We start from the raw sequence: 11,463 nt of genomic DNA, 5'->3' as shown, positions 1-11,463 counted from the left end.
CAAGTGGCTACACTGCAGACTTCACATCCCCCATAAGGGGTGGGAACATAGCGTTGCATGGCTGGAGGGCTGTGTCACTGAAGAGGGTGTATGGTCCTGGGAGTGTCGAGGGTCTCGGAGAAGAAGTGACACCGGCGAGTGACCATATAAAAAGGCATTGCCCCCTTAGGAGAAGGCAGGATTGGAAAGGGGTGCCCAAGAACCAGGCCAGGTTAGAGACCATCAAGGGGACTGATGATAATGAACTTGGAAGACAGCCATCTCTCACACCCAGAAAGGAGTAGTAGGGAGGTGGTGGATAAGGTGAATGGGATGGAGAGAGCCCACAGTGACACGGAAACCCACTCTGGAATGGAAGTAGCTGCGGTAAGAACTCAGGCCCTGGGGAAAGAAGTGATGAGAGAACCTGCAGAGCAAGGACCAGGGCTATGAGAGAGGCTGAAAGCCACCAAGCTGGCCTTATAAGTAGCGCAAGAGGGCACAAAAACACCAACAGTGGGAAACTTAAGACAGGAGAGGGACACCCTGTGAGCACAGCTGCAGGAAAGCAGGGAAGATAAGACTGGGGGAGGTTAAGGGGGAGGGTGTATGATGGGGCGTCTGCCCCACACTGGCTGCTAAAAGGTTAATAGAGCTCTAGGAGGACTGCATGAAAAGCAACCAATAGGAAGGGAGCTGTAAGGAGCAGCCAATTGTGGCCAGGCAGGCCCATATAGGAGGAGCTGCAGGGCAGAACAGAGGCAGTCATTCCTTGGAGCTTGAGGTGGGAGGACTACCTGCCTTGCAGGCTTAGAGCAGCTGGCCTCCTGGACAGAGCAGTGTTGCAGGCAGGGACCAGTGGAGCTAAAGACAGCTCTTGGCCAGTGACAGAGACTTGTAGGCTGAGGCCCTGAGACAAGGGTGAAGAGGGTGCTGAGGCTGCAGGGAAGTGGCCCAGGGAAAGGTACGGAGGAATTAGAGGGATGCAGCAAGTGGCTACCATCTACAGGGTCCCTGGGCCGGAACCTGGAGTAGTGGGTGGACCTGGGTCCACCCTCACCATGGAGAAGAGGCTGGACAATTGGCTGCAGTAGCCATTGAGGCAAGTGGCTACACAGCAGACTGAGGATTCTGGAAGGGTGAGGGAACAGAGTGTGGCACTAAAGAGGAGGCTGTGGTCCTGGGAATGATGTGGGTCTTGGAGAACAAGTGATGGTGGTGAGTCTCCAGCAGGGGGTGCACTAGTGAGCAAAGTTAATCCCCAGGACAATCAGCAGGAGGTGCCGTAGTGGTGAGTTCACCATGTGACAATCTCAAATGCACTTGTCCACTTCACAAAGACATGTTCCTCAATTGTCACTAAGAATGGTCCTCTTATAACCGCTTACAAAAATGGCTGGCATTTCTAAACTAACAAAATAGCTGGAGTCTGCCTGGTGTACCGGTAAGCCAATATTATTTTATTAGCTGCCTTTACCCTGTGTTCAGCCATGGTTGTTTTGTTTTGTTTTGTTTTGTTTTTGTTTTGTTTGTTTGTTTTTTTGGGGGGGAAGGCAAAATATCACAGCAGTCACAGAAGTACTATTATATGTAGACTGAGTTGCTAATGGAAAATTTCATTGTATACTAAAGAACTGTTAGCATATTCCTTAAATCTAAAATGAGAATCTGCATGGAGTAACTAACAGTTCTAAGCCACAAGGCGTGCAGAGCCTTAGTGAGCCATAACAAGCTGCCTAAATTAGTGTAATTACTTGAAGGGGATTCTGCTGTGTTGTCTTTTCTTCCCAAACCTCTAAACCCTTGTCAGTGCTCCTATTTGGCTCTGCCACTACTAACATCAGGGAAGCCACACACACAGAGACATTGTTTCTTTTTCTTCTGACTTATTTTTATATTAAATCAAAGAGCCTTATTAAGTTTGAACAATAAGATTTCAAAAAATGAGGTTATGCATCGGCCAACAGAGAGGAAAAGTATAGAACTGAAACACTCAAATTTAACACCTGCATCTGATGAAGTGGGCTGCAGCCCATGAAAGCTTATGCCTGCAGATATGTGTTAGTCTTTAAAGTGCTACAGGACTCTCATTGTTTTTGTTGTATACAGACTAACACGGCTACCCCTTTGGAACTCACATTTAAGAATCTTACCTAGAGATCTTGAAAACATGGCAGGGGAACACTAAGAATTTCAGACTTATTATGGGTTTGAAATTTTGAAGTCTGTTAGAAATGGAGATCAAATAAAGAACTGCTATTTCATGGAAAAAATTGCACACTGTGAACTCACTACCATTTTTAAGATACAGCATGGAGGATATTGTATAAACCCAACTTGTGTTTCCTGCCTACTGTGTGTAATGTGTGCCACAGAACTTTTAGGACAATTCAGAATGAAATTAATTATTGCAAATTTGTGGACCAATTCCAGTTAATTCTCTATTTGAGATTATATTGTAAAGAATTATTGTGCTGGCTGGATGTGTCGTTTTTTCTTGGCACATCCATGATAGCCTCTAAAGGGCATGGATCATCCAGATATGGGGGTGGGGAGGGCCCCTTCTGAAGAAATAATTGGAAGGGAGTTAGGTGTGAGGCAATGCTTCTTGCTTGAAGTGTGGTAGGAAACTGTACTAGCTTCACCAGGCATGTGGGGGAAGGAAGGGCTCCTCTATACACTCTTTCAGTAAGAAGTAATGTGGCTCTGTTTATTGAGCTCCTGCTGGGTGTCCTCATTCTGGTGACTCAGCCTGGCTGTGCTAACCCACCAGTAAGTAGATCACAAGGTTCTGTGACAATCATTTCTCACAAGAAAAGTGTGTAATCACTCTCTTATAGAGGTCTGCAACCTACATGAGAGAGGGAATAAACTTCAGGATTAGATAAACCTTTACAAACAGATTCCCTGTTTCCAGGAAAATATAGCTAATGCTAGACTAAGAATAAATGCAAAAAAAGTGGGGTGGGGGTGCTTTCTGAATTGTCGCATACAATCTGAAGTTACACACACAAGTTATGCATATCTATTTCCTCAGCCCTGTTACAGTACAGTTATACTGTTATCCTCACCTATGTTCCTCACCCTGTAGCCTCCAAATGATTCCCACTAGTCCACTAGAAATCTGGTGTGAGGGACAAAGACACCATCTAGTGACACCATCATAGGTTCTAACCACATCAGCCACACCATCAGGAGCTCATTCACCTACACATCTATTAATGTGATATACGCCATCATGCGCCAACAATGCGCCTCTGCCATGTACATTGACCAAACTGGACTGTCTCTACGCAAAAGAATAAATGGACACAAATCAGACATCAGGAATGGTAACATTAAAAAACCAGTAGGAGAGCACTTCAATCTCCCTGGACACTCAGTAACACACTTGAAAGTTGCCATACTTCAACAAAAAAACTTCAAAAACAAACTCCAGAGTGAAACTGCAGAGCTGGAACTCATATGCACACTTGACGCTATTAGACTAGGTCTGAATAGAGACTGGGAGTGGCTAGCCCACTACAAAATATAATGTTCCCTCTTTGACATTCACACCTTCTCATCAACTGTTCTGAATGGCCTCATTCACCCTGACTGAATTACCTTGTTAACACTTGCCCTCCTCACTGTGATGTAACTCACCCATCCTTGCATGTGTATATATACCTACCTAACTGAAGTTTCCACTTCATGCATCCGACGAAGTGGGTTTCTGCCAACGAAAGCTTATGCCCAAGTAGATTTTTTAGTCTTTAAGGTGCCACAGAACTCTCGCTGTTTTGCTAAAAACAGACTAACACAGCTACTCCTCTGGAACTCAAAGACACCATTGTTCTCCCCAAAGCTGAAAATTAGAAGATACAACCCTCCTCAGAGCCCTTGAAAGTGCAGCTCTCTGGACTCACAGACTACTGGATGTAGGAAGTTACGCTACATCTTTCCCCCTCCAACACCTACTGGATCAATAGGCCACACTGGAACAGAGGGGAAGACATGCAATGTAATCTATGGCATGTTTTAATTAGCATGAGTTTCATATTGGCAACCTTCACTGACCCAAATAAAAGGACACTCAATTCCCTTTCAGTCATCCATCAAGGACTCCATTTGGCTCTGACATTCTTTCCCCTTTAGCTTTGGATAGTCATTTTAGACCTGCTTCTGCTCCCACTGAATTCAGTGTGAGCATGATTGGTGTTTTAATCTCTCTTTAATCACCAGTATCCCCAAAGGTAAAACTGGGATATTACTTACCTACCTCACAATATTGTAAGGATTAGTTAATCTCGCTAATACTCCCTGATGATTAAAAGTGCTACAGGAGTGCCAATGATGGGCTTAATTTCTATTCCTCTTCTCATATGAAAATATACTACGCAACCCACAGGAAAAGTTAAAAGCACAGATAGTTTTACTTCTTGTGTCTAATGCTAGCCTTAAGTAAAGTCATTGTAGTTCCACTGGGTGGCAGGTGACAGATGCACCATCTCAGATCAAGGCAGTAGATTAGCCTGTTACCATCCTATAGTCTGGGGTCAGAAGCTGGCCACACTGATAGGAAGGTAAAGATTTAATTCAATACTGTATGAATAAAAAGTAGAACATACTTCCCCTCATGTCAATATATCAACAAGCCCTATGGCTAATTGCACTTCACCTGTAAAAATGCCTTTCATAAGAAAATGTAATTATCCAATTGACGAGCATATGTACTAAATTCACTACCGGTATGGATGTATGCGTCTGTGCGGTGCAGTTTGCAGGATTGGGGCTCAAGTCTCCAGTTGTGCTTGAAGGATAGCTTTTGTTTAGCAATACCTGATAGGAAGGGAGCAGAGTATGAAAGAGGAAAGTAACTTCCTGCCCAGTGCAGTGATGAAGAGAATAGTGTGCCACTTTCACAAGCAATAGTAGAACTCCTATCACACTAGTCAGCACAGACTTCGGGTGTCTGCAATTCTGATGCTTTGTTTCTGCCAATACTTTACTTTAGTACAATGCTTATGGTTATAAAATAAGCAGAGGAAAATTCAAAATTCTGCTTGTTTGGTCTTTTTTTATATCCACACTGATTCCATAAAAACAGAAGTGAACTCAAAGGAGGCTATCCAGGTTTCAGACATCTCAAAGCCCGAGTGTTTTGGGAACCATTGTTTTGCTTGGGCTCTTTTAAACAGAAGAACAAGACAAAAAAAATGTAAGTACAGCTTTCCCACTGATTGTCCAAAATCATGAACATATTGGCCAATTTAGAGCTTTTGTGACTCACCATGTTGCATAGCTAACATCTCATCACTGAGAAGTGACATACAATCTGGAAATCAAACCTAAGTTACTAGTGGAATTGCTACCAATAGTCTCTACAACTTGTTACTGCTTCTGCCAAGTATATTCCTTAGTGTTCTGATGCCACCTATTGTACCAAAAAATCATAGAATCATAAGACTGGAAGGGACCTCAAGAAGTTTTCTAGTCCAGTCCCCTGAACTAAAGGCAGGATTAAGTATTATCTAGACCATCCCTGACTGATGTTTGTCTAACCTGTCTTAAAAATCTCCAGTGATAGAAACTCCACAACCTCCCTAGGCAATTTATTCCAGTGCTTAACTACCCTGATAGTTAGGAAATGTTTCCGAAAGTCCAACCTAAACTGCCTTGGCCACAATTTAAGCCCATTGCTTCTTGTCCTATCCTCAGAGGTTAAAGAGAACAATTTTTTGTCCTCCTCCTTGTCACAACCTTTTTAGGTGCTTGAAAACTTATGTCCTCCCTCAGTCTTCTCCAGCCTACACAAAACCAATTTTGTCAATCTTCCCTCATAAGTCCTGTTTTCTAGACCTTAAATCATTTTTGTTGCTCTCTCTGGACATTCTCCAATTTGGCCACATCTTTCCTGAAATGTGGTGCCCAAAACTGGACAGAGTACGCCAACTGAGGCCTAATCAGCATGGAGTAGAACAGAAGAATTACTTCTTGTGTCTTGCTTACAACACCCATGCTAATGTATCCCAGAATATTTGCTTTTTTTGCAACAGTGTTACACTATTGACTCATATTTAGCTTGTGATTCAACATAATCCCCCAAATACCTTTCTGCAGTACTACTTCTTAGGCAGTCATTTCCTATTTTTTGTGCAACTGATCCTTCCTAAGTGGAGTACTTTGCATTTGTTCTTATTGAATTTCATCCTATTTACTTCAGACCATTTTTCCAGTTTGTCCAAATCATTTTGAATTTTAATCCTATCCTCCAAAGCATTTGCAACCCCTTTCAGCTTGGTATTGTCCGCAAACTTAATAGTGTACACTCTCTGCCATTATCTAAATCACTAATGAACATATTGAACAGAACTAGACCCAGAACTGATTCCTGCAGGACCCCACTCGATATGCCCTTCCAGCTCGACTGTAAACCACTGATAACTATTCTCTGGGAATGATTTTCCAACCAGTTATGCACCCACCTTACAGTAGCTCCATTTAGGTTGTATTTCCCTACTTTGTTACGAGAAGGTCATGTGAGACTGTATCAAAAGCCTTACTAAGGTGAAGGTATTCCACATCTACCGCTTCCCCCCCTCCATCCACAAGGATTGTTACCCTGTCAAAGAAAGCTATTAGGTTGATTCCTTTTGAATATTTAAGTTTGTTTCTTTCCCTAGAAGCTATTTTTAATGGAACAGCAATACACAAAAAGTTCTTGGTATTTAAAGTCTAACCATTGTCCATGTTTCATTTGCCTTTTGCCATAGTTTTAAAATTTGCACTCTTATTTAAGTAATAAGTCATGCCCGGTTATGTCTAGTAGGCTAGTGGTGTATTCCTAGAGTGATTGAAGGTATGCAGCCTTTGGCCTCATGCATCAGATAAGACCCAACAAATGCAATAATAGCCTACTAAACCATACTGTGCTATAATTTATTGCTTTAAAAAAAAGGCTATAATAGCAGTTACATTTTGCAGCACCAAAATATAAGAAGCTTTGATTTAAAAGTGGAGGGATGAAAATGTGAGTATTCACAATATCACTCTTCAGAATACTCTGTGTTTTTCTAGCCCCATTTGTATTGTGTTTTAACACAAAACATTGTGTCGGAGCCATATCAGATATATTTCCCAATTTTGCCTTTTTTACTAATAGTCATAGTAAATTTAGACGTTTTGTATTCCCATGGGTTATCTTACCAAGATGTAAGTAAGTCATAATGGAAAGCAAATAAACAGTGAAGAGGCACATTGAGTTAATAAAATCTTGTATTTGAGCTTTATATAATACGAGGAAGGGGAATGGAGCTCTTTCTTCTCACCCAATAAATCCTGTAGTATGTCCTATTGCTGTGTCTTCATATACCCTTCCACTGTATTTATACCCCAGGACACAATATGCTTTTGAAAATCCCAAGTTCTCAGAACTTGATTGAGATTTTAGAAATGCAGTGACAAGTACTGGGAAGAGTGAATGGAACCACAGTAGAAGGGCCACCAGGTTCCACCACTCATCTCCCCTGGTGGAGGAAGGGAGAGAATTCACTGACACTCTCTCTTTCCCAAAAGGGTCTGCTGGAAGAACGTGAGGCAGACTGGACAGTCATCCCTTAAAGACCTGCCAAAAGAGCAAAGGAGTGGATAATTGTTCCAAAAAACTTGCTGCAGGTGTGACAACCAGCTGTGGGCTTCTTGGAGGGAGGTATTGTCTAAGAAGTGAAGGATCTGGGGGCTGGAGGGTGGTTCTCAAAGCTTAGAATAAGCACCCAAATCAAGACTTACCCAAACTGAGCCCACAAATTGCTGGACTTTGCCCATCACTAAAAACATACCAATTACTTAATGTTTAGGGAGTGTCTATTTAGTTCATTGCACATGAACAAAATGTTTCAATACCAAAGAACTCTTGTGCCTAATTCTGAAGACCTAAGCAGCTATAAATCAGAAAAAACCCATTTGGAACTGGCAAAGTTACAGTGGTGTAAAGCCAGTTCAGGGATGTGCACAAGGGGGAGCAAGCAAGGGCAATAAGATCAAGCAATAATTGGCAGGGAGGCACATTGCCCCCTTCTCTGGGGCCCGAAAGAGCAGAGGAGTGCCCACCTTCCCCACCAGGACCCTGGAAGAGCAGAGGAGCTCTGTGCACGCCCTCCCAACAAGGCCCCGGAAGAGCTCTGCACGTGCTCCTAGGAAGGGAAGGGGGGCAGCACAGAGTGTGCCCCCTCCAAAAGCACTGTAATTTAAATTCTTGCCCACGGCCCTGAGCCAGTTAAAGGGAAGTCAGAATCAGCTCTTTCACGTCTCCTAGTAGGCAGTTTTAGTAGATAATACTAGTCTCCTAGTGTTATATACTTTTTTGAGCTGTTTTAGAGTAATACAGCAAAACCATTATCAATTAATTTATTATTAGAGCTGTCTGGAAAATGATTTTCCCATGCCATGACAAACATTCTCCTGTTCTGCAGTGGTATGAAACTACGACCTTTCAAAGTTTTTCCTGAAAAATGAGAGAGCCATCCCACAACAGTCAATACTTCAAAAGGTTGGGTACTCTTCTGGAATGTGGAGGACCCAGCTTCAAGTCCCTGCCCTGCTTGATTCGAAGTAGGCCCTTGAACCTCCCACCTCCTGAGGTGGGTGCCATAACCACTAGGCAATAGTCTTTCTGGCCCCATGAATATTTAATTTTACAAAAGCCGAACAACTCATGTGGGAGAATGGCGGAGCAGGGACTTGAACCTAGGTCACCTCCCTCTCAGCTGAATGCCCTAACCCCTGGGCTATTGGCTAGTCCAGTTATTTAAAAACACTAGAAATTCCATCTGGGACTTGAGAAGCCTTTCCTGATGAATGGTTCATCCTAACCAATGCATTGCTGAAAAGAATTTTGGCTTTTACACAGCAACATTTTCTGATGAAAAGCCATTTCCCGCCTCCTCCTCCTCCCCCCGCCCAAAAAAAAAAAAAAAAAGTTCCCAACCAGTTCTGTTTACTATAAATAGTCCCCTTATATAAACTCCAAGTGTTTATGAGTCAGTCTTTTTATGGGTCACTCTGTTTCCTTTTGCAAATATTTGATTTCCATAAAAATAAACCTCCTCAGATCAATTGTTGAGTAATTAAATAAATACAGATATATTTCATGTGTACCACATGCCGAATCCATAGATGACAGGGCTCATAGAGACCATGGCAATGAACATAATCTAAATGAGATAAGGGACCCCAATAGTAAAGATATATGAACAGCAACATTTACTCTCCTAAAGAGCAGAGAGTGGGTTAATAAATATACAGAAAAGAACCAAGTAAAGGTGGAAATCAAGTCGGCAGTGTTGCTTTGTTCACTTCCTGATTTGTTTTTCTCCTACTGAGAAAGTTAATACAGCCTACCGTATGTGTTGCTAGCTTCTGTATGTTAACCTTGTTAACAGATGAACTAGCTGCACAATGATGTACACAGTGAAAAAATATGGCAGGAAGTCTAAGATTTACCACAAAGCAGGTACACATTCTATATATTTTTATTTTTATTTATCTGTCCCTGTGTTAAAAATTTACCACAATCAGGCAGGTAAAAGTTAAGAAATAATACATCAAATCTTTCCTGTGAACTGCATCTGTCTCAGCAGTTTCTCCTTCTAAGGCTTCCCAGATTTGTGACTCAGATGTGAAGAAAGATGTTGCAGTTTCAGCTAGAACCAGATAACCACAACTTGTCTGAGGCAGTCAGCAGTCCCCTCCAGCTATCTGAGGCTGGGTAGGATAGAGGAACACTGAGCTCCTGATATCACACAAAGGCCTTGTGTTCCATACCTATCATTTAGCTGCAAGCTTAATGTGGCCCTGCATCATGTCTTTTGTTTTATGCAGTTAGAATGTTTTGATGGGGCTTATGCTTGCTTTAAGGGAACTGCTGCTACACTTTTAATCATGTGCAATAGCCCAACAGGGCAGTTTGTGGTGCTGTTTTCAAATAGTGTACTCATATTGGTGGTCTAGAAATAGGTGGCAAATATAGCTATATTAGAGGAATAACTTCTTTTCTAGATTATGAACAGCTATGTGTGCTAAACATTAATGTATTGAAATTAGTTTGGAAAAGTGTCCTCTGAAGGAAGATTCAAGCTCTGTTGTAAAACAGTATAACAAGAGCAGCTGCATCCATAAAGGCAAGAAAGTTACTGGTTTTGCCCTTATATTGGGATCGCTAAGAGAAAGAGCTGAAGTTGGATCTAGATTTTACCCCAGTGGAGGTGTGTATTTTGTGGGGAGTAGGAAGGGAGAAGATACACAAAGGCTCAGGGGATGAAAAGGGTCAATGTGTTGGTAGACAAGTAGAATTATATAAATGCTGGAAAAAGTGAAATAAGGAGTGATATTTCTTGACTCTGGATGAAATCCTGGCCCCATTGAAGTCAATGCAGAACTCCCATTGACTTCAATGGGGCCAGGATTTCACCATCTTTATAAGGGAAGAGGGAACGACTGAGAATAGAGACAATAACTAGCATTTGAGAGTTAAGGGAAGTTTGTGTTTATTTCTGTTGTTTCTGCTTTTTGTTTGTTACATTATTCACTTTTTTAAGGAAACTGAGTTGGACTCTCTCTGAAATCCTCAACTCGGTCTCTCATCATTGATACAGTGGGTATCTCTGGAGGAGGTGCTTACCTATCCTTTACAAATGAATGTTCATAATCCCCATATACAATAATAAACAGAGCCAGATAACATCAAAAAGGGCAAATACTTTCTTAAATAAAAACTGCATTTTGTTCAACCATTTTCAAGAGTGTTTGTATGCACTTTCTGTTGACATTTTATTTTCAACAATATTTTTTTTAAAGAAAATTAGTAAGAAAGGCATTAATAGCTAATGACTAATTGCAAAAGTTGGGGCCTATATTTCTACATGCCAAAAGTTTCCTTTTTGGTATTTTTTTAACCATTAGAGAGAATAAAAATATTGAACAAAGTCCAAAATCTCTGCTTTTGCCTCTTTTTGTGAAAGGAAAAGTGATTTATTGCTGAACATACACTAAGAAAAAGATACAGTGTAGTCAGTTTGCCACCTAAGTAGAAGCCATCTGTTTGTCCCCAGGCTGTTTGTACAACAAACAGCTGCATTTGGGACCATTTGCTCACCAGTGTTCTACAGCTATATGAGTAAAGATTAAATGGGACAGAGGTACCAATTCAATAATATTCTACTTCTCCAAATGACAGAGTTTCTTCATACTCTGTATTAATATTAAATGTCACATTTTACAGAATTAAAATTTCTCTTTATATAAAGTACAGGTGAAAGTAAAAGCTTACATCTGGATGGATAGTGGAAAACAGTGTACAGCTGTGTGTTGGAGGTGGTGTGGGAGGGAAATATTCCAGACAACATTGTACCTGAAGGTGGCACAATACCTCCCAAAGCTCCAAGTGTAGCTTCTTTTATGGCCTTTGCATGATTGTGTGCATCCAACCTTCACACTACCTCATGT

At 41.6% G+C, this 11,463-nt stretch overlaps 1 long non-coding RNA gene across 1 annotated transcript; it reads left to right on the top strand.

Moving 5' to 3' along the window:
• Positions 1-889: 889 nt before the first annotated feature.
• Positions 890-8,553, top strand: LOC137143070 (uncharacterized). Its single transcript, XR_010917098.1, has 3 exons — positions 890-943; positions 7,537-7,635; positions 8,433-8,553. It is a non-coding gene; the product is annotated as an uncharacterized lncRNA (long non-coding RNA).
• The last annotated feature ends 2,910 nt before the right edge of the window (positions 8,554-11,463 follow it).

The sequence above is a fragment of the Emydura macquarii genome, unplaced genomic scaffold (genome assembly GCF_026122565.2).
Source record: "Emydura macquarii macquarii isolate MOO-44397 ecotype Brisbane River unplaced genomic scaffold, CSIRO-AGI_Emac_v2 contig_3295, whole genome shotgun sequence".
Classification (NCBI taxonomy): Eukaryota; Metazoa; Chordata; order Testudines; family Chelidae; genus Emydura; species Emydura macquarii.
Note: the sequence above shows the minus strand (reverse complement) of the source record. Positions and strands in the feature narration are given on the sequence as shown.